Raw genomic sequence first — 21452 nt, forward strand, 5'->3', positions numbered from 1 at the left:
CGTGGTGAAAGCAAGACACTCAGCAAGTGTTGCTCTTGCAGTCAAAATCTTTCCCATAGAAAGGCAGTTACATTATGATCTGTGCACATTCGCAGGGAAGATGTAATAGGTCGTGTCCTTTTTCTTGATAAGGAGAAGTTAGCTCCACCCTACCCTTGGCATGGACGGAATCTTGCATATCTGTCAACAGAATCATACACAAGAATAATATCTTGGCTCCTGGGAGCTGTTTGCACTCAGGTTCAGTGGATAGTTATTTCTTGAGCACCTACAGAGGGTTGGTGTCAGTGAGGCACGTGATGAAGAGTTGATCACTCCAGAGCAGATAAGGTGTAGATTCTGCCATCAAGGTGTTCAAAATGTATAGAGAAGACGCAAGATGGACATAAAGGTCTGTGCTGCCGTTTCAAGAGGTGGAGCCACCAAAGGTCAAAGGAGGTTGAATGATTTGAACGAGGGAGGTCAGGGGAGACTTGGGTGGGCTGGCCTTTGCCCTGGGCCATTCAGGTGATTATAGAGGAAATGGCAGCCACAGGGGATGTGTCTGGGGAGGTGAGGCGCTGACCGCTTGTGCTCTGGCGCACAGGTGCACAGGGGCACAAAATGCAAGCAATGGAAGCTAAGGCTGAAAAAGGGAGTTGGGGCTGGGTCCCCGAGAGCCACGGCTGCAGAGATGAAGGTTTGGTCTGTGGAGAACATGGGCAAGTCACTGAAGTGATCCGAGTGAGAGTGTGGGGGCCGGCGCCCCCAGGGAGAGACATCCGGCAGCAGGTGCCAGAGGGTACAGGGGGACAGCAGTGGGGAGGCCATCTGGGGGTTAGGGCAGGTGCCAGGGGCGGAGGGCTTGAAGTGGCTGCCCTGGGGAGGCAAAGGGAGAGACCAACAGGGCCTGGAGGTGAGGCCGGAATTGGAGCAGGGCCTCGGAGTCCAGCCTGGGATGCGTTTCCCACACTTGACTTTGAGCTGCTTTGACTCTGGGTTCCAGGCCAGGAATGTGAGCGGAGGCTTTCAGGGATCCCCCGTGAGGCTGTTCACGCTGCCTGCGAGGCTGTTCTCATCCCCGAGGACCCACCGAGGGGGTCCAGTGTTCCTAACACTTATTCCAGGCGTTTGATCATTTCCTCACCAAATTACCCCTTGAAATTTCGCCTGCCTGAGTTCAGCCCAGGAGGTTACTATTCTGGGAAGTTTCATCAAAACCCTTCCAGCATTTGAAAGTTCTCTGAGCTGGGGGTGGCTGGCAGGGGAAGAGGGCTTGTCTCCACCTGTGTTTTGGGAGCTGCTCCTGAGGACCAATTCCTAGAGCACCTGGAAATGATCCCAACCACAGAGCCTGCGGGGGGGGGGGGCACATGGCCGGGTAAGGTGAGGCATTCATCCCAAAGAGGCCCCTTGTTGTTGCCTCTCCTGGAGCCATTTAATTAATTTATGATTGATGTTCCTGGACTTACTTGAGGTTAATTTATTATTGATGCCCCTTCGTTCTATGCTCCACCCTGCACCTCCCAGCACGTGGCTCCTCCTGCTGGGCAGGCCACGCCACGCCACGCGGTGGGGTCAGCTGTGTGGGGCTGCGCCTCTGGCCCTCCCCATCCCCACCCCCCAGGACAGAGCCCTGCACTTGGCATGTGTCAAACCCTTTCAGGTTTGGGGGCCTGGGAAGGCCCCAGGGTGTCTATCTCTAGAGGCTTTGCTCAGCCACAAAATAACAGTAATAATAACAAGAGTTTCCATTTTGTGAATGCAGAGGAGCTAAACCCCTCCACACAGTGTATACAGGATCTCATTTACTCCTTGCAACAGGCGCTCCCTCTGCTCCCCCATCCCTCCAACCCCTGTCTTACAGGAGGCTCAGAAAGGTTGAATTACCTGCCCAAGGACACCGCAAGTAGGCGGGAGCTGGGGTTTAAACCAGGAGCCTTTGCTTGCAACCCAAGTCCCACCTCTGCTTCACCCAGCACCACACAGCCCACCTCTCCCGTGACGCCTTTCTTCATGCTGCGTGGAACCCCAGGACTGTCCTATCTAACATTATCAGGGGGCATAGCACCGGTGCCCCCTGAGAGTGTGTGTGTTGTTAAATGTTGGTGGCCTCTTCCCCTCCCTGATCCATCACTGAAGACTAACAATCACGGCAAAATAGCACTTACTGAGCACAGATGCCCGGTGCCGTGCCAAGGGCTTTTCATGTGTCAGCCCATCGAACCCTCACAGCCACCCCCAGTGGCAGGCGCTGTTATCCCCTTTTATAGATTGGGTTTAGGATTGTGCTCTAGGCACTCAGCTAGTAGGTGGCAGGGCCAGGATTTGGAGCCCAGCGGCCTTGAGAATGAGGGCGTTTATCTGATTCTTCGGTGATTCCCTTCTTTCTCCATCGCTTTGGCCTGAGTTTTCATCAGATATCTGTGTGTTTATCCGCTGGCTCATCCCCTTTCACCTGTCCGGCCTGAACTGTCAGCCTGCGTTGGGCCCCCTCCTTTGCTGTGGGGACCAGGAGTGCCCACTCACACAGGATGAACCTTGTAGGGAGACAGCAGGCATAGGAGGGAGCCCGGCCTGGATGCTGCCCCTGGCTCTGCTGGGCAACTTCAGACGAGTCACTAGGCCTTTCTGAGCCTCAGTTGCCCCGTTTGTATAAGAGCAACAGTGGTATTTCTTTTCTCTTCTTCCCTGACTATCCCCATACTCAAAGGTGTGCTAATTAAGGGTTAGAATTGCTTGTGTATGCGATTCAAGAGCTGGCATGAAGGCCAGGAATGCTTAAGGCCAGGCACATACACCCAGGCCTGGGCACCTGTACCCACCCTCTGAACTGCCCGACGGCCTAGTGAATTCTGTGGTTTGCCAGCTGGCGAGGACTTGCTTGAAGACCCTGTTGGACGAAGAGCTGGGCAAGAGATTCCTAGAGTGGGTGCCAGGCCCCAGTCTGGTGTCCTGGTTGGCGAATCCGTGTCTGGGTCCTTGGAGGCTATCCCTGCTGCCCTGGGCCTTGGGGTGTGTGGACGGGCAAGGGGCTTCTGGGGTTCTGGGCCCCACCCCTCTCACCTCCCACAGCCTGGACAGCCTAACTGGGTCAATTCAGGCTGTGTTAGCTGAGGAAAGATAGTTCACCAAGCAGCCGCTGGGACCTCCCCTCATCCCTCAAAATACATAGAAAGCCTGGTGAAGAGGTGAGCCCTGCGTCTGTTGTTCCGGAAAGCGGGGAGACTGTCAGCCTCTCCATGGCAGGGTTCCCAGGGCGTTGGCTAGGAATCCTCTGCTTTCTCATTAGCTTTACTCCGAGCACGTTTCCTCGCGGGGCTGGGCGCGGGGAGCATGACACGTGCTGCCAGGGTGCCCCCAGGGCCCTGAAGAAGAGGGCAGAGGCCTCATACTGTGGGTTGGGGTGAGGTATGCGTGGCATTGCTGTTGGAAATCTGTGGCCCGGCTGCTGGGACGTTTTGTTTCACTTCCCAAGTTTCCGCCTCCTGCAGGCGGGGATTACATCAGACTCCCCCGGCTCGCCCTTTAGCCAACTCCCACTTCATCCAGCTCCTACACTGCCCTGGGACAGCTGTCCTGCTGCCGTTTCTGGGCAGCCCTAGGCCCAGTGGCTGGGGGGGTTGGGGGCTGTCCCGGCCTTTGCGGTGTCAATCCCCAGTGCGCTACCTGCAGTCAGCACCTGCCCACATCGCCCACTCAGGACTGCCTGTCTCCAAGACCATGCCACACTCGATCCCTGATTCATTCTCTCTCTCTTTAAATTCCGCATAGCACAGGCGTGCACACATGGAGTAGAACGTAAAGACGGAGCTTCCTTGGCGTCCACTACTACTTGGGCAAGTCACTTAACCTCTCGGAGCCTCAGTTTCCTCATCTCTAAAATGGGGCATCTAGTGGAATATGGCACACTAGGCTGCTGTTGGGATCACGTGAGACACCACCTTGGAAGTTCCGCTCCGTGCCGAGAACAACACAGGTTCTCAGTAAATGTTACCTGCTATTTTGTTGTTCATTACCGGGCTTATTTCTCTGGACAGTTTTCTTTCAGCCCCAGGCAGGTGCTAAACTAAGAGGACGCTCCCTTTCCTGAGGCTGTGCCCCCTCCTAGCCAGGCTGTGGGCAGGCTGACCCCTGGCTTCCTTCACTCCTGTCGCACTGTCCCTCTGGCGTCTTATCCTGTCCCACCCCACCTCTCTGAGGCTGGCCCCCAGCCCCCCAGCTCCTTTCGGTTCCTGTCCTACTTTGGTTTCCTTCCCTTTGGCACCTCTTCCATCCGGCTGCCTTTTCTTTGTCTACCTTTTCCTGCCCTGAGGCCTTTGGGGGAAGCCACTGTCTTTCCTCAGAGCTGCTCTGACCCTCTCGTGCCAGGCAGCAGCCCCTCGGCCCCTCCAGGCCCCTCCAGCTCCCCTTGACCGTGAGTCAGACTGTGCATCACCAGAGGGGGGTCAGGACTTGTCACCGCCAGGAACACTGGCACCCTGGACAAATCCAGAGACACTCCTGTCGTGTCCTCTGTACCCTAGGAGGCTGTTGGTCAGGACAGCGTCTCCGGGGACTATAGAAACGCTTGAGCGAGCCAGCGCTTCCAAGGGGGGCCTGGCTGGAGGCCTTGGGGAACCCAACCTGTGCAGTCCACAAAGCCCCAACTGAGGCTTGAGGTCCCAATCACAGCACGTCCTGCTCGGTTCCAGGGACATGCAGAAGAGAAGGCCAGAGTCAACCCCAGTGTCCCAGAGCCAGAAAAAACAGACACATGTGGAGTCTCTTTCCTCTTTGGATGTCAAGGAATTTTTCTTAAGAGGTTGTTTTGGTTTCATACCTTTGAAAAGAACTTGGTCTTTCTCTGACACCTTCCCTCAGACTGGGGCCAGACTGAGCAGCAGAGAATACAATTGTCTTGCCGCTTGTGGTCTCCCGTCCACTTGTCTTGTTCTCGGGGAGTGCATCCAGCATGGACTGGGTGCTAAACTTAGTGCCTGGAACTAGGAATAACAAGAGAGAAGTTACCACCTGGTCCTCAGGGAGTTCCGGGTTAGTGACTGACATGCAACAGACAGTTTACAATGTAACAACAGCGACAATAGCGAATACTTGCCAGTGCGTCCTCCCTGCAGGCACCTTCTATGGGCTGTATGTGTAGTAACTGATTTCACGCGAAGGATAGTGACAGTGGCCATTCAGTGGCCACTCACCTGGCTCGAGGCTGTGCTCAGGGCAATGTCCACCCGCCTCTAGGAAGGACGCATTTGTGTTTTACAGCAGAGGGACAGGTCAGGACTCAGCTTCCTTGGAGATCTGAAGGAACCTGCTAGAGGTCACATATTTGCAGCTGGCAGGCCGATCTCAGGACCCCATCTGTCTGGCCCCTGCTCTGGGGGTATTCCTTCTTGTTCTCCCACCTTGGGGACCCTGCAAGCCACGGAAGAAGAGGTTCCTACAGAAGGAAGGCCCCCTTTGACCACCTGTTGCTGAGAGGATCAGCCCCCCTGCGCCCCCTAGGAAATCTGTCATTCCCTATGTGTAGGTCCGTCTGTGGCTTATGGCCACCTCCTCAGACCCTGCACCTCGCAGGCAGCTTTCAAGCGCACACTGGATTGTTCTTCTCACCCCACGGGCTCCCGCCAGTAGTGTTGAGCTCTTGCAGATTGCAGTGCTTGCTGGCAGCCTGCTCTACAGTGTAGTTTAATAGACGGCTAATGGAGAGCCTGTTCTCTGGAGCCGCCTTCTCCATTTCTTGGCCCCTTTAGAGAGCCTGACCCCCTCCCTTCCCCAGGTGAACCCCATTCAGCAGGCTTCCGGCAGCGGTAACTAAGCCGGGCACTCAGCCCACCATCTGCTCAGTACTTTATAAAAGTTTAACCATAATGGAGTAATGAACTCCCATCATAAAGCAGCTGGAGCAGTGCATCCTGGGATGTATAAATTATAGGAGCCCTCTGAAGTTGTAATTGCAAATGGCAGCAACTGGAAGGTTGAAAGAGGCCGGCCTTGTTGGGCTGAGCACAGCTATTCTCTGCTTCCTTTCAAAAGGCACACAGAACTGAGTCTGGCTGCGAAAAAAGAATGTCCTCAGACCAAACTGAGCTCCTGGTTCCTCTGCTCCAGTTCCCACTTCCTGCCCCCCAACTGTGTCTGCAGAGCCTGCAGGCTTTGGAGGCGGGATCCCCACCCAGGCCCTGTGCTCTGGCTCCGAGCAGCAGACGACTGGGCCAGGAGGGAAAGAGCACAGGCGTGGACACCGCAAGCAGGGTAGGTTCCGGTCCCCCATTTCCCAGGAGAGCGTCAGAGCCTTGGCCTGCCTCCCTGTTTCTGAGGTCGCATCTCAGAGCCCACCTGGAGGAGTGATTTCAGGGAGAGACTGGGAAACCGCAGGAGGTGTTGTGATGGGGGCCTCTGAGCCCGTCCAGCTGGCTTCCTGTGGCAGCTCCTGCTGGCACTTGCGAGACCTTAACCAGGTCCTTTAACCTCTCAGCTGCACTTTCCACCTGTGTAATCAGAGGGCTCATTGACCTGCCTCTGAGGCGTGCTGGGAGCGTGACATGGGAGGACGGGCATCGAGGGCTCAGCATCGTGCTTCCTTAACGGGGAGACAGAGCACCCGGGAACTTGCCCTTACAGGTTCCTGTGCAGGCTGGAGGGGAATCCAGATCAGCTCCTGGTGACCTGGCTCACAGCCCACCTGGCTCAGGTGGCCAGGGCATAGCATCTGAGCCATAGGAAGTACTTACTAAGTGCTGGCTGTGATTGTCTGTCCTGGTAACGTGCCCATCAGCTGCACCTGCCCACACCTGCCCACGGTGTCCACATGGCTTTAGTGTAGCACTCCAGAGTATGCCCCATGAACCAGCAGTGTCACCTGAGAACGGGTTAGATACGTAGAATCTCAGTGTCTCCTCCTTCCCACTCCAAAGCAGAGTCTCTGGGAGTGGAACCCAGGAATCTGCAGCAGAACCAGCTCTGAGGCCCTGCTTCTGCTCACTCAGGTAGGAGAAGGCCTGCTGGGGGTTGACCTCTGGGGCAAGGCTTTTCTGAGTGTATCCCCAGCGTCAGGATTTCCTGGGGTTGGCCCGGGTGGGGCTCGCTCAGAATGTCGGGTCCTGGGCCCTCTCGGTCCAACGCATCCAGAATTTGTGGGTGGTGCCTAGGAATCTGCATTTCCCGTCTCCTAACTGCCTATTTAAGTGTAAGCCACCGGGAGTCATCACTGCCTGAGAGCTGAGCGCCCTCCCCACCCCCCCGTGCATAAAGCTTTGCCTCTATGGGGGAAAGCCAGTGCTCGATGGGCATCAGGAGCTCCGAGCTCCTTCAAGGTCTATCTGGGGACCCCCCAGTTGCCGGGATTTTCTCGGTGAGAAGAGGGAAATAGCCTAATGGCCACCAGTGGGGAACCATTAGAATAAACTCACGTACACCACACACGTGGGCTATTCTCTCCAATAATGAGGGAAGATTGGGCTGGAAAAAATGTTTAATGAAGAGAAATGTTTACTTTCTCGAGCTCCGTGAAATAGAGCGGTAGGTGAAGAACACTCCCATATTTGGACAGAAGGAAAAGACTAGACAGATGTTGATAGTTAATAATTTTCCTAGATGGATCACAGGCGTTTTCCGTTTTCTTTCCTTTTCTCTTGTTTTTTTTGTTTTGTTTGTTTGTGTTTTTTTTTTTTGGTTTCTATTTTCTATAGAGAACATGCATTTTGTAATAAGAAGAAAGAAGTAGGCACAGGTGAACATGTCTGGGCCAGGGTTCTCAGGTCACAGGTGCAGGGCAGGCCCTGACTCCCAGGATCCTCTCACTCGACCTGCGTGCTGGGGTGACCTTCACCACCCTCCCCCTCACCTCCGGGCTCTGCCTGTTGTTCCCCAGCCCCCCAGGGGAAGTGGGAGAAAGAGTTCCACACTGGTTCCCCCACTTCCTCTCTGCTTTGAGTCTTCCCTGGCGATGGCGAGGGTACCAACCTCCTCCACTTTGCACAAGAGGAAAGAGTAGGCAGGAGAGAGCAGAGGCATGCGAAGCCCCCCGCCCAGCTTGCAAGGCTCTGGGGCAGACTCCAGTTGTCATCAGGGTGTCACCGAGGCGCCTAAACCTAAGTTCCAGAGTCTAGGCATGTAAGAGGTGCTCAGGAAGTCATGGCTGAATGAAGGAGGCTTGGATACGGCCAAGGACAGAGCAGGGGCCCATAGCTGTGTGACCTTGGCATATCAGTGTACCTCTCTGGGCTTAGGCTCTTCATCTCTTAGATTCAGGGAGTCAGGGAGGCTTGAACTCTGATTCCCCTGGGCCATTCCACCTCTAGTCGCTGGGGAGTCACATACCTTCCCGTTTTGTCCCTTTGCCTGGTTTTCTCAGCTGTATGTGCTGTCCAAGAAGACCCCACCTGTCTGTTCCAGCTGCCCAGGGAGAGTGTGTACAGAAACAGCTGCCAGGGCAAGGCCCTCCAGGCCAGGGCGAAGGAGGAGCAGGAGGAAGGGAGACCCCGGTGCAGGGAGAGGAGAGTAGGCCACCAATAGCAGAGGCTGCTTGGTCTGATACTGGCCTCCTGTGAGCTCTGCCTGCCTGTGGTCCCCGGTCTTTTCCTCTTCTGCCTGGAGCTGCCTTATCCCCGTGCTCCGTGCCCGGCTGTGTGGCCGAGACCCCGTGTGCATCAGGCCCCAGCCATCCTGAGTCTCCAGCCCTCGGAGCTGCGTTTTTCCGATGAGTGGCTCATTGCGGAAGTAGGCTGGGAGAAATCCATTGCAGCCATTTGTTTTAGAGCCATTTCCGTAAGCCCATGGGATTTGTGTGGTCACGTCTTTTCAGTCTTCTTTCAAAGAAATAGATGGGTTTCTGGATCTCTCCCAGCACCAACTTTCCTGCCTGAACCATGGAGAGGGGGAGATCAAAGCTGGGGGCTGGGGCAACCTGAACTTGAGCTTCCGTCTCCCTTGCCTATGGAGGGGCTCTGGAGACCTGCCCAGGTAACACCACACATGTGTCTGCTTGTGATGCCAGAAAAGCAGCCTGACAGCCCTCTGTCCACTCACGAGTGTGTTTTCCCTGGCCCATGGAGTCCACAGAAACCAGCTTTGCGAGCAACCTAGAGACAGGAGCTGGGAGGTAGCGATGGTGCTTAGCACAGACCTCCGTGACAGCAGAGGTGAGGGGGGCAGGCCCCTGTGCAAGGTGCGTTTGCACCCAGGGTTCTGAGAGGCTTTTGTGTAGGAGTGAGAGGAGAGAGAGGAAAAGAGCGAGTGAGGGCCGGTGCAGTGGCTCAGGCTGTTGGAGCACCGTGCTCCTAATGCCGAGGTCACCGGTTCGATTCCCATATGGGCCCGTGCGCTGCACCCTCTACAGCTAAGATTGTGAACAATGGCTCTCCCTGGAGCTGGGCTGCTGTGAGCAGCCGGAGGTTGGGATGAGCTGTGTGCTGTGATGGGCTACTGTGTGCTGACGCAGGCTGCTGTGTGCCACCGTGAGTGGCCGGCAGCCAGCGTGAGTGACCGGCAGCAGGCGTGAGCTGCTGTGAGCGACCGACTGACGACTGACGAGTGACTGCCTCAGCCGTGGGGAGCGCAAGGCTCATAACACCAGCATGGGCCAGGGAGCTGTGTCCTACACAACTAGACTGAGAAACAATGCCTTGAACTGGAGTGGGCGTGGGGGAGGGAGGTGGAAGACAGGGGAAAGAAAAAAAAAGAAAGAAAAAGAGCAAGTGAGTGAGCCTTGCTTTCCCCGCTTTCTGCTGGTGGCGAACTCCTGCTCAGCCGTCCGTACCCTCCAGAAAGCCTTCTCTGTCTCCTCCGGCTGAGCAGCTGTCACTGCTATGGGTCCCCAGCATCGTAGCTCTGTACTCGCTGGCCCGAGCGTGGGTTTCATCGCTATTCTGCGCCGTCAAGTTTATAAGGGCCTAAGACCTCCTTGAGGCCCCGTTGAGCACGTCTGAAGCCTCAGCTGGAACTTCCAAACCCGGGTCTGCTCTTCCCCCACCCCCATCTTGGAGCTCGCCTGAGGCGGTGGGTGGGGCGTGCTCACAACATCACCCTTCCCTCACTCTCCTCACCCACACTGAGAAGGTTGCCCTACCTGGGCAGGAGTCAGGCTGCAAGGGAATGGAGTAATGGGGTGGGTGGCATTCAACAGTGGCACTGGCTGGAATGTCCCATGAGATGGACCAGCTGGCAGCTGCCACAGGCAGGTTCTCGCAAGCCCCCTCCCCTGCACCCTCAGCCAGCCAGCAGCAATGAAGTGGCCGCTAACCGGTCTGGCGGGTTTGTGGGGACCTGGCTGGGTTTCTCGAGGGACAGGATGTCCTGCTGGGAGCAGCCTTTGTGCCTGTCCTTTCTGTCCCCCTTTCTAGCTTTCAGGCCTATCCTCTCCTAGCTTTCCTCTTTACCCCTCTTCTCTCCTCCCTGGGAGGACCTTGACCCAGCCCTTCCTGGGGTCCAGAGCAGCATATAGTGGAGGTTCCTGGGCAGAGACAGAGGTCAGGGGTCCCACAGCCCCCCCATGAGGCCCTAGGGGTACTGAGGCCTTGGGAAGCAGGACACCCAATGGCTGGGGTGACAGGCACCAGGCAGGAGCTGGCAGGGCCCTTGCAACATTCTCCCAGCTCCTCCCCCACTGACAAGGATAAGGGACCAGAGGCCCAAAGAGGCCACGAAGCAGGGCTCAGGCCCAGCCCGCAGGTTCTCCTAGGGGCTCCTCCCACACCCTCACCAGGCTTCCCTCTCGAGAGCAGGAAATGGGTGTCGGGGAGCCTGGGTGTTCCTCTCACCCTGTGCTGGGAGGGGCTGGGCGCCCCACTCCCGTAGGTGTCAGCGGAACTGTCACCCAGTGGTGGGTGCCGGTGCAGGGATTCCCCTGGCTGACTCACCCCGGCCTGGCTGTGGCTCAGCCGAGGCAGGAGTTGTCTGTGAAGGTGTCTGGGTGGCAATAGCAGCTCACATGGAGAGAGTCACAGGAACACGGAAAGGAGCTGAGGGGATCCAGGCCGGCTGTGGACAGGTCCCCGCGGAGCTCTCATCTCTCCCCCACCTTGACCCCAGCTCGCCGTCCAGCACAGCACATCCACTTCCCAAAGGGTCCTGAGCACAGCAGGGCTGCACCCTGCCTCCCTGAAAGGTCCCCTCCCCCACCCAAGGCGAAATGCCTTCCCTCTAGAGAACAGAGAAGCCATTGATTCCCTGATCCACAGACAGGGCGACCCAGTGGGGGACTGAGAGGCAGGAAGTGGGGCCAACACAGTGACCCAGCCAGGGGCCAAGGACCCCTGGAGAAAGGGAGGCCTGTAGGCTCTCCCCCTGAAGAATGCATATACGTCTGTGTGCAGTGTGGGGGCCTGGAGCATGTCTTGGGCCCTCCAGGCCCCAGCACTCATGCTGCCCTCAGCTGAGCAGGCAGCAGGGCAGAGGTGTCCCAGTTATGGTGTATGGGGGTGCTGGGGGCGGATCAGCAGACAGAAATGTGGAGTGTGCTCTTGAGCAGGCCTGTGGAGGCGGCAACAGCAGAGGCGCGTGGGGTGAGCTGGGGTGGGGGCTGGTGGTACAGCTCTGGGTGATTGCCCCAGAGCCCCTGCCTTCCTGCTGCCAATGGGAGGACGAGTTGTCCCCCGACTTCTCCAGGCTGGAATAGCAGGGACTGGCAGCCCCTGGCGTCCAGACTGCCAGGGCTGAAGTTCAGGGGTGACATTTAGGACCCTGGCACAGCTTGATCTTGGCGGGCAAACTCCTTAGCCCCCTGCCGACCCTCCTGGCCTGGTAAGACGTGCAGCAGTTTCTGTTGGCCGGGTGCCGTGGGGCATCCAGTGTCTCTGATGAGTGCACGTCTGGTCCGTTGGCCACACTGGTCCCACTATGAGCAGGGCAGGGCAGCTGGGGAAGGAATGTGACCCATGGGCCCAGCCTTCTAAGTGACAGGGTTGGGGGCACAGCCAAGAGGGCAGGGATCTCCCTACCAGGCTCTCAGCTTGGCCCACTGCTGCGATCGGGAGCCCTGAGGCTAACTGGCAGCAGCCTGAGCTGGCAGCATGAACTGGCATGGAGTGGGGGGAGGGAGTGGCCCTCACGGCAGGGCCAGCACACCCAGCCCTCCAGGGGCAGCTGTGTTTAAAGGACAGAGGACAGCCCTGCATAGGAGCCTTGGAGGTCCCGGGAGCCAGGCTTGGGGCCAGGGTTCCGGGTTCTGCTCCCAGCCTGCTGCTACCTCCGTGTGGCCGGGGGCAGGTCTCTGCGTTCTTGGCTTTTACCTTCTACCCTAAAATGAGCATGTGTGACTCGGGGCCCAGAAGGTTCCTTCCCACCTGGATGTTATCCTCTTGTTTATTAAGCCCCCAGCTTTAGAGAACAAAGGAAGGCCCCAGGACCTTCGCCTGATGGGCCGAGGGGTGGCCAGCTGCCTCTGCAGTGAGAGGCAAAGCAGGGGTCCCCTCTTAGACTCTCCATTTTCCCCACCCTCCTCCCCGGGCTGATGGGGTAGAGGGAGACAACGGCCAGGAGTTCCCAATACAGGGCCTCTGGCAGGTATTTGGTTACCGTTATTATCATTGTGTTTGAGATACTGTCATCAATATTGTGGAGCTGGCTTCCCAGAGCCTGCAGGGGGCTCCCTGGAAGAGGCCCTGTAGCTCCTAAGTTGGCCTCCTGATGCTAGGCCTGCCTGAGAGGCGGGAGGTCAGAGCGGGGCACGGAGAGTCTGGGTGGGCAGGAGGGGCTCTGACACCTCTGAGGTTTGGCTGAGCCGCCGGCTCCCATCTGCAGAGGGGCGGCCCACCCTGCATGAGTTGGCTGGGAGACCTCAGCGCTGAGGAGTACGTGTTCTCTAACATCTTGTTCACAGCAGATGGCAGCCACAACTCCCGTTCTCCCTGCAGTTCCGGTTGCACTTCCCTTCCCTTTGCTCACCCCTCCTGTTAACTTTGGTTTCTGCTTTGGGAGATGGGGAGGCAGCGGCAAGCCCCCAAAGCTGCCTATGAATGGTGGAGCCTGGTGCTCAGGTTGTGAACAGTTTGTGAAGGAGAGGAGACCTCGATCCCCACCTGCCTGGTCCGGGAAGCTCAGTCCTGCCCGGTTCCCGCACGTCTGAGTCTCTTTGGCCAAATGCGCCGGCAGCAGCCTGATCTCAGAGGAGCAAGGGAGCTGGTCCCAGAGCCTGGTTTGACTTTTCTTGAGCAGCTGCTGGGCACCAGACGCTGTACTGGCTGCCAAGGACACGGGCAGAGGGTGCAGCCCTGCCCACCAGGAGCTCCCAGCCTAGTGGGGAACCAGGATACCCTGGGCAGGAATGAAGGGACACTGATCTGGTCTGCCTCGGGGTTGACAGGCTTCTGGAGGCTTCACAGAGGAGGTGGTGTTTAGGCTGAGCCCTGGAAGGCTGAGGAGTTCCCAGGAGAGAAAGGTTGGAAAGGCTTTCTGTGCAAAGAGAACAGCCTGTGCAAAGGCACTGAGGCATGTGGAGCTCTGAGCCTGCAGAGCACTCGACTGTGGTGAGCAGTGGAGCAGATAAAGGCCGAGCTGCTTCATCAGCCTGTGCTGTTCAACCCCAGGGTGGGTCTGCGAGGAGGATGCAGCGCCCCCCTGGCGGCTTGTAGAGAAGGGTCAGCCTCAAGCAGAAGCTCTGGCTGGGGGCCCGTGGTGGCACAGGCCTTTCGCAGCTGGGGGCATTCTGGGGCCCTGCTCATGGCTGCCTTGAGTTTGGGGCCCAAGCAGCCCCTGCTGGTGCAGCCACAGGTCTGAAGTGTCCCCCAGGGCCGAGGCCAGAGACCACAGAGCAGCTGAGTGGGCGTGCCCTCGGAGGGTGTGGTGTCCGGATTGCCACTGTGCTGCCCCTCTTCCGTGACCTGCCCTGGCTCCAGCCACATCCGTGCGGCACTGGGCAGAGCATCCATGTGTTGAGACCGTCGTCTGTGGCAACCTGCGCTGAGTGTTCCCACAAAGGCCTCGTCCCGTCTAACGCTCACAGGGCTGTGCACCTGGGCAGCCCTGGCCCCAAGGTCCCGAGACTTGTTCAGTCACCCAGCCAGGACGTGGCCCAAGCAGAGGCTTCAGGCCCAGGTTGGCCTGACCTCTGCAGCCAGCATGCCTCCTGCTGGGTTATGTCCCCTGTCCCCTAGAACAGCTCATTTCAGGGTGGCGGGGTGGCCCCCAAGCCTCCGAAGCCCAGCTCCCTGAGGACTTGTCCCTGCCCATTCTCCCCTGTTGCTGCCTCTCCCTTCTCGCAGTCCGGCTCCTCTGGGATGGGAGGAAGCCCAAGTCATTCACCCTGGGGGTCCCAGCGGCAGCTGCAGCCAGCGCTACCCTGAGTAGTTGAGTGCCGTCCTGTAGGGCAGTGGCCCGGCAGAGTGGTGGCCCACAGTGTTTGCTTTTCCCAGTTTGCTGTTCTGCTTGCACCTGGCTCACTGTTTGCCCAAGGACCTGCCCTTCAGGAAGGGGGGTGGGGCTGGGCGAGGGGGGTGGGCAGGTGGTCCGCTGCTTCTGGGCGAGGGGGGTGGGCAGATGGTCTGCTGCTTCTGGGCTTCCAGCTTTTCCGCATAGCTGAGGAGGGCTGCACTGCCCATCAGTGCCACACCCTGCGGTCCCCAGTGCTGCCCCAGCAGTGCCCAGCCTCGCCCGCGCAGAGCATGTGACTTTGCAGTGCTGGGCCTGGCATGCCTGGCGTGCCAGGGCAGCAGTGGCAGCAGCAGTTGGATGGTTGGCAAGGAGCAGGAGAGTCCCCAGAGCCCTGGTATTGGGCACTGACCCTGGGGAGTGGGGGCGAGGGGCAGCATCGATGGGCCTTCTGTGTGGCCAGGGAATGGGGAGCACATGGCCCAAGCCAGGAGCGTCCTGCACAGGCACTTCTGCCCGTTCCTTTCCTGGACCTGCCCATGGCCCCGACCCTCCCTCCCAGCAAGGAGACCTTGCCTGTCAACCAGTCCTGCCCTGCCCTGCCCCCGTTTTCAGAAGAATCAGCCCGAGGAACTTGACCATTTCTTCTCTGGCCCCTCTACCTGCCCTCCTGAGAATGGCCTTCCAGCGTCCTCTCCCTGGTCTGATAGCTTTCTGCTGCGTGGGCAGTCACTGACCAGGGAATGTGCTGGTGGCTCCTTGAGGCCACGGCCCTGGTCCTCAGGGCCGATGGGAACTGGTTAGGTACACAGGTCAGCCTGGAGTCTCAGGGAAGAGGGAGCCCTTTCTCCCCCACAGCTGGAACCTCAAGGAGAAGCCTGCCTCCGCCGGGCAGGGAGCCGGCGCCTCCCTCCCTGCAGCCCCCCTATGGCCAGTCTCTCCGAGTAGCTCTGGTCCTGTCAGGGTGAAGAATCTCCTTCAAGGGGGCCACCCTGTTTTGCACTGTGTTCTTTAGCAAACCCACTGCTCTGTTTCATGGTCTCTCCACCACTTGGTACCTGTCAAACAAGCTGCAAGGATGAGCGGAATGTCACCAAGTGGTGGTGCTATGCCCTCCATGGGCAAAGAGCCCTGTAAACAGAGGGCAGCCTGGAGGGCGTTGTCGTTCAGGCTTGGAGCAGCCTTCCCAGTGTGTGCGGCTGCAGGGCTTGCCTGGTCACTCCCATGCTGGCCCTTGGGGAGCTGGCCATTGCTGGGGAAGCAACCTGGACCGGTGAGGTGGCCTCTGGCTCCTGGCGGTGGGGAGCCCAGGTCCCGCCACCACCTGAGCCGGGAGCAGGACAGACGGGAAGAAGGAGCCGGCTGGTCTCCTGAGGGCTGGAACTTGTTCGAGTCACTGTGGCCACCAGTCCCCACAGCGCTGTCTCCTGCTGCTCAGGGGCGGGTTCCGGCCTGGGGACAGACAGGGAGTCTGCAAGCCTGCGCAGTGTTGCAACCAGCCCCGTCCTCAGGCCTGTGGCCCCACAGCTCTCCTCCCCAGCAGCAGTGATGAGCCCCTGCTAAGCTCTCAGCTATCATTCCTCACAATGACGCAGTGAGGCTGGTGCCCTCGCAGTCCCCATGTACAGGTAAGGAAACTCTGATTTGTGTCGTGCTTTAACCAGCGTCCTCAGGTGTCATTTATCCCCTTCACAGGAGTTGGGGCTCCAAGAGGTTGCGACTTATCTACACCTATTAGTGGCTAAGCCCAGTGCCAAGCCCCATGCATTGCCGCCCTGCCCCACAATAAACTGAGGTGCTAATAAGTGAGCATGTTTATTCATAATTGTTCCCACCTTGGGTCCCTCGGGACTTTTTTCTCTGAGGAGCTCTGAGCACTTCCCAGACGTGCTCTCATGCGTCCTCCCGAGGCCCAGAGGAGCTGAGAGGAGGCCCCAGGCAGAGGGGGGCAGAAGGGCAGGTAGGGAGTGGGCCACAGGTCTAGAAACCAGCCCCTCACCATCTGGCCCTGCCTTGGCCCTCTGCCCTGGTCGGGGAGATACCGGGGCGGGGGCACGCCTCTCGGTGCCGCCTGCTCTCCTCTGATCCCTGATTGTGCAGGTGGGAGCCGGGAGGAGGAGGGAAGCTGGGAGGATCTGGAGGAGGCCATGTGGGGCGGCGATGCTCTGTCTTTAGGGGAAGTCATGCTATTGCCGAGGCTGTTCGTAGTGCTTCCCTTCCGCTAAGAAGCCTGCGTGGTATCGTGTTTGTGCTCACGTTCCTAGGAAGCTGGCAGAGAGCACATCAGGGTCCCCGGGAGAGAGGACCTGGAGGACAGGCCCTTTCCCAAGCCCCGCACCCCTGCCCCAGCAGCCCAGGAGGCAGTGACTGTTCCTGCCTCCATTGTCTGGAGAAGAGCAGAGGCTTAGAGAGACCCCGAGGTCACGGGCAAGTCAGTGGGAGGTTAGGTTTTGAACTTCTTTCTGACTGGCTTCACAAGTTGGTGTCCTTACAACTCTGGGCAGTTCCCTGCCCATCAACCTCCCAGGGTGGCTGTGAGGTGGTGGCGTCAGTATTTCTGAGTCTTCATAGTGTTATGTTCCTTCCTGAGGCAGAGATTGAAGCCCTTTGGAAAGTATGCATTCAGGGCAATAAACCAGTGAATCCTAAGGGGCTGGATGGCCAAGCCCCTCGTTTTCAGATGAAGATACTGAGGCTCTGATGGGAAGTCATGTCCCCACGTCCTGCCTTTTCTTCTCGCTGACAGCTGGGCTGTGGACCTGGCTGAGCCGCCCTCTCAGCCCAGGCTGCAGACTGTGGGTCCCACAGGGAGCTCTGGCCCGGGGAGAGCGGCGAGTGCCTAGCTGCACCCCGAGAGCATAGCCCTATGTGCTCTCCCCTTGAAGGGGCTCCCTCCCTCCAGCAGTGCACTCTGCAGAGGTGGACATAAGTCACCCACGCACAGACGCACAGGGCAGCTGGTGCGTGGGGCTGGGAGGTGAGAGGAGCAGGCTTGTGGGTGCTGGGGAGCTCCGGAGGCAGCAGGGCCTCCCTGGATAAGTGGTCACGGTTCTGGCTCTGCTACCTGATATGCCCCCTCAGGCAAATCACCCAGTTCCCCCTTCCCGCCATAGTTTCTGCCTCAGTGAAGTGAAGAAGCCCCACTTCTTCCCTGCCTCACCCACAGCATGGTGGTCAGGCGCCAGTAAAGGCCGGTATGTGCTGGTTGCTGCAGGAGAGCAGTGCTGGCTCGAGCTTGGGTCGGGCACGCGGCCCGTGGATTGTGGGAAGAGCCAGGCCAGGAGTCAGGAGCACAGGCTGTGCTCAGACCTGGCTCCTCCTCAGGCAGCAGGGACTTGGTGGGCTCCTGCCGCCTACAGGCCCTTTGCTGGGTGCTGGGGACACAGCAGGGAAGTAGACGGACCCTGGGAACCACACCCTGGCAGGGATAGTAAGCACGCTGACAAAGGGTTAGATTCTAGAAAGTGTGAAGAGGAAAACACAGCAGAAAAATGTGATGGAGAGGGGCTGGGGGACCTGAGATCCAGCAGGCAGGTCAGAGGAGCCACGTTTGAGGCAGGAACCAGACAGGAGAGAGCCAGCCACGCAGAGATCGGGGTTGGGGGCCATGCCCAAGCAAGGGGAGGCCTGAGGGTGTGGGTGCTGAGACAGGACACGCTGGGCTGTTGAGGGAGAAAGTGCGGAGGGTGATAAGCCAGGGCAGCACGGGAGATGAGGCAGGCCGGCAGGCAGAGGGGAGCGTGTTCTAAGTGTGATGAGCTCTGTGGAATGACTAGAAATCAGGAAGGGGGCCGGGGTGACCAGCAGGCAGAGACCTCCTCTGCCTGAGCGCCATCCCTTCCCGTGTGGCTTTGCATCAGCTCTCAGATCTTGTCCGCCCGGGTTAAGGTTCCCTCTGTGTGGTCATATTCATAGTCAGAGCCAGGTGGCAGGAAGCGTAAGGAGTGGGGTGTTCAGGGGAAATGCCTCCAGCCTCAAGCTTGTGAGGGGGACCCCTCAGCTGTGGGAGCAGAGCCTGAACAAGTGTATATGGCACTGGCGCCCTGGCGAGCTGCGTACCCGAGGGCAGGACTGGGCTGAACTCAAACTCGGGAGGCACTTCTCTGTGGGGGTGGGCAGGCTGCCCTGCTCCTCTGCTCTCATGGCGTTCCCCCAGGATGGGCACCCAGCGCGCTGTCCACCCTGTCCTGCCTGCAGAAAGAGCCAGAGCAGGAAGTGCTCCAGGGGCGTAACGGCCCCTGACGTCTCAGGGCACCAGGGCAGACGCCAGTGCTGGCCTCTGCTGGTCCAGTTGCATGGGCCACAAGCCTGAACGTCATTGACAGCACGCTGTCCCTTACTTCGTCATCCCATCTGTCACCATTGTCTGCTGAATCTCAGTCTGGGCCCCCACTGCTCTCCCCCCAGTGCCGGCCTTGGCCTGTAGTTTCCCACTGCTCTCAAGATAAAGCTCCGACTCCGGGGCCCCACCAGCCTTTCCACCTCTGCCCTCCTCCTGCGCCTGCCGGCTGGTCTGGTCTTTGCTCCACCCTCCGTGGTCCTCACTCGTGGGCCCTCACGCTGAGTGGTGTCCTCCACACGGTTCCTTTACTGCCCTCTCCTTGTGGCCTCTTTCCTCCTGCTTATCCGTCAGGCCTGAGCCCCGGCTCCCTGTTCTTCAGGCAGCCGCCCCTCACCTCCCTGCTCAGGCTCTGATGGGACCCCCGCCTTCCGAGCACATGTCACAGAACTTTTCATTGTGGTCTGAGGATTAGCTTGAAGCCTCGCTTTCCTTCCCATCTGTAGGCTCTGTGAGGGCTGCCCCATGTCTTAATGTGTTGCTGCGGCCCTGGCCGTAGTTGGCTCTCTGATTATTTGTTGGATGGATGGAGAATGGCTGCATGCGTGCAATTCATTTTAACTAGACGTCACCTGTGTTCATACCGCCTCGTGCCCACCCCGGGAGCTGTTTCTAGTCTTTTTCCCTCTCAGATCCTGGCCCTCCCCTAAGCTAGGGAGCCGCAACCAAGCCCTGGCCATGTGTGAGGGTTGGTGTCCTCACACTGCCAGGCCCATGGCCACTTCCTGTCCTGTGCTCCCAGGTCAGACCAGCCTGGGCCTTGGAGCTTGGGCCTACCTGGGTCTCTCAAGGAGGGAAGGGCTCCCTCAGAAGTGTGCTACTAACTGGAAGAATGAACAGCTGCCAAACATTCTAACTGGGCCCCTGTCAAAGTAGAGTGTGTCCCAGGGAAGCTTCCAGGGTGATGACATGTTTGGAAACCAGGTTGAATGTCGGATCGTGGGGCTGAGAAGGTGGGGGAGGGGAGGGGCATCAAGTGGCTTTGCAGCATGCGCCCCTGAGCTTGAGGTGGGTGGTCTGGGCCAAGCCAGTGGCCTTGGGCTGTGTCTCCTCTGCAGGTTGGCCAGGCCTTTGCTCTTCAGGGCTCCGGCGTGCTCAGCACTTGCCTTGAAGCTGGTAGAAATGCCAGTCGTAGGAGACTCAGGGTTTGGAAGCCGCAGCTCTCCCTCTGTGCTGCGGTTTTCCTGGCGAAGGCCCAGCTGGGTCAGTTGGGCTTACACGCTGCAAGGATCTTCTGGTCAGGCAGGCTCTGCCTAACAGTGGCAGGGGGAGAGCACCCAGGAGGCCCCAGAACCCACAGTTCTAGGACGCCTCCTGCAACATCAGGAGGCAGGAGTGGTATTTATAGCAGCCAGCGGCCACCGAGGATGGAGAAGTCAGCGGAGCTATGGCGCAGGCCGTCCCCCTCAGGTCCCCTAGCCCTCGCTCTCTCCCTCACCGCCACCCCCACTCCAGAGTCTGCCTGGGACCAGCAGTGAAGGGCTGGGCCTGCAGAGAGAGCAGGTGCTGTCACGCTGCCTCTCCAAGCCTCGGAGGACACCAGGTGCCACTTTCTGCCTGGCAGGAGCCTCTGCCTCAGCCAGTCTGGCCGGGACCTTGTCTGTCCCCTCGGCCCCAGGTGGGCATCCTGTTAGCACTCGGTGCCTGGCCCTGCTGGTCTCTCTCAGTGGCCCTGTCAGATCTGGTGGAAAGGTTCATTCCCTGGAGTCGCCAGCAGCTTTGCCGACCTCCCTGGGGCCAGCAGGGGTCATGAAAGGTCTGCCTCATGCCTGCTACTAGCAGACACTTAATGGGGCCACAGGTACCTGTCCCAGGTTGACTGGGAGGAGGCCCCCCAAATGCCCATTACCTCCCTGCTGTGTCCTGGTTAGGTGGTAATGGAGTGCCACTCGGGGCTGGAGGACAGCAGTCCCAGCCCGTTGTCACCAGGGCTGTGCTGGACATGTGGCCTCAGCCCTACCTCCTGCCATACCCAGGGAGCTGGCCAGGAATCAGAGGCCACAGAAGTGACAATGTGACAAGGCTGGGGCCCCAAGCCATGAGGGTGAGTCCTCTGGGAAGGAAAATGATACCAAACTTGAGTCCCAGGTCAAGCCTTTACCTACCCAGATGCAAAGCAGGTCGCTGGGTCCTGCCCAGGCATGAATAGGCAGAGAGCTGGCATTTATCAGGGGCCTGACGGGGTTGACCTCATCGTGGAGGCCCGGGCTCCCCTCCTGGGTTTCCCCCATTCCCTGTCTCTGCTCCCAGAGCCCCTGGGTCCACCCCCCTCCCCGGCTGGAGAAGAAGCAGTGGGGGGCGGCGGGGAGGCTGAGGCTTTCTCCTGGGGAGTCTCCGTGTGACGGAGAAGGTGAGGCAGGTGCTCCAGGAGTCTGCAGGAGACTGGGCTCATAGACCAGGGCTGGGGCTTCCGGCCAACTGGGGGCAGGCCGAGCTTCCCCAGGGAGCACCCCCTGAAGTGAGCGGGGTGTCTGGAGAGGAGGAAGCCCCCACAGGTGGGAGACGTAGCTGGGAGCAGGAAGTGGGCTTGCCTATGACAGATGGGAGGGCAATGGTTGGTGGAGAGCTTATAGGTCGTGGCTGGGTGTTTTAGTCTTCTGTAAAGGGCGTTCAGGAGCCATACTTTGCTTTTGAGGAGGGGATTTACTTAATTAAAAGTGTAAACTGTGTGTGTGTGTAGCTGATGCTTCTGAGCACCCGCTCTGTGCCAGACTCTGCTCTCAGCACTTTACAACTTGGAACTCACTTTGTCCTCATAGCAGCCCCATGAGGGAAGTGCTGTCACCACCATCCTGTTTTACAGACGAGGATGCAGTAGTTGATTCGTCCT

At 58.7% G+C, this 21452-nt stretch overlaps 1 protein-coding gene across 5 annotated transcripts in view; it reads left to right on the forward strand.

The window, feature by feature from the left end:
- DAGLA (diacylglycerol lipase alpha) overlaps positions 1-21452 on the forward strand; it is a 61501-nt gene that overhangs the window by 4749 nt on the left and 35300 nt on the right. Inside the window, exons 2-3 of one of the 5 annotated variants that reach the window (XM_019754065.2) lie at positions 6013-6231; positions 6894-6965. The exons of 2 other annotated variants lie outside the window; for them this stretch is intronic. The gene's annotated coding sequence lies outside the window, so the exon portion shown is untranslated. Of the gene's footprint in view, positions 1-6012; positions 6232-6893; positions 6966-15499; positions 15912-21452 lie in introns of those variants that run through there. 2 more of the 5 variants (XM_074336475.1, XM_019754063.2) reach the window with 2 other exon arrangements.

The sequence above is a fragment of the Rhinolophus sinicus genome, linkage group LG06, assembly GCF_036562045.2.
Source record: "Rhinolophus sinicus isolate RSC01 linkage group LG06, ASM3656204v1, whole genome shotgun sequence".
NCBI classification, from domain to species: domain Eukaryota; kingdom Metazoa; phylum Chordata; class Mammalia; order Chiroptera; family Rhinolophidae; genus Rhinolophus; species Rhinolophus sinicus.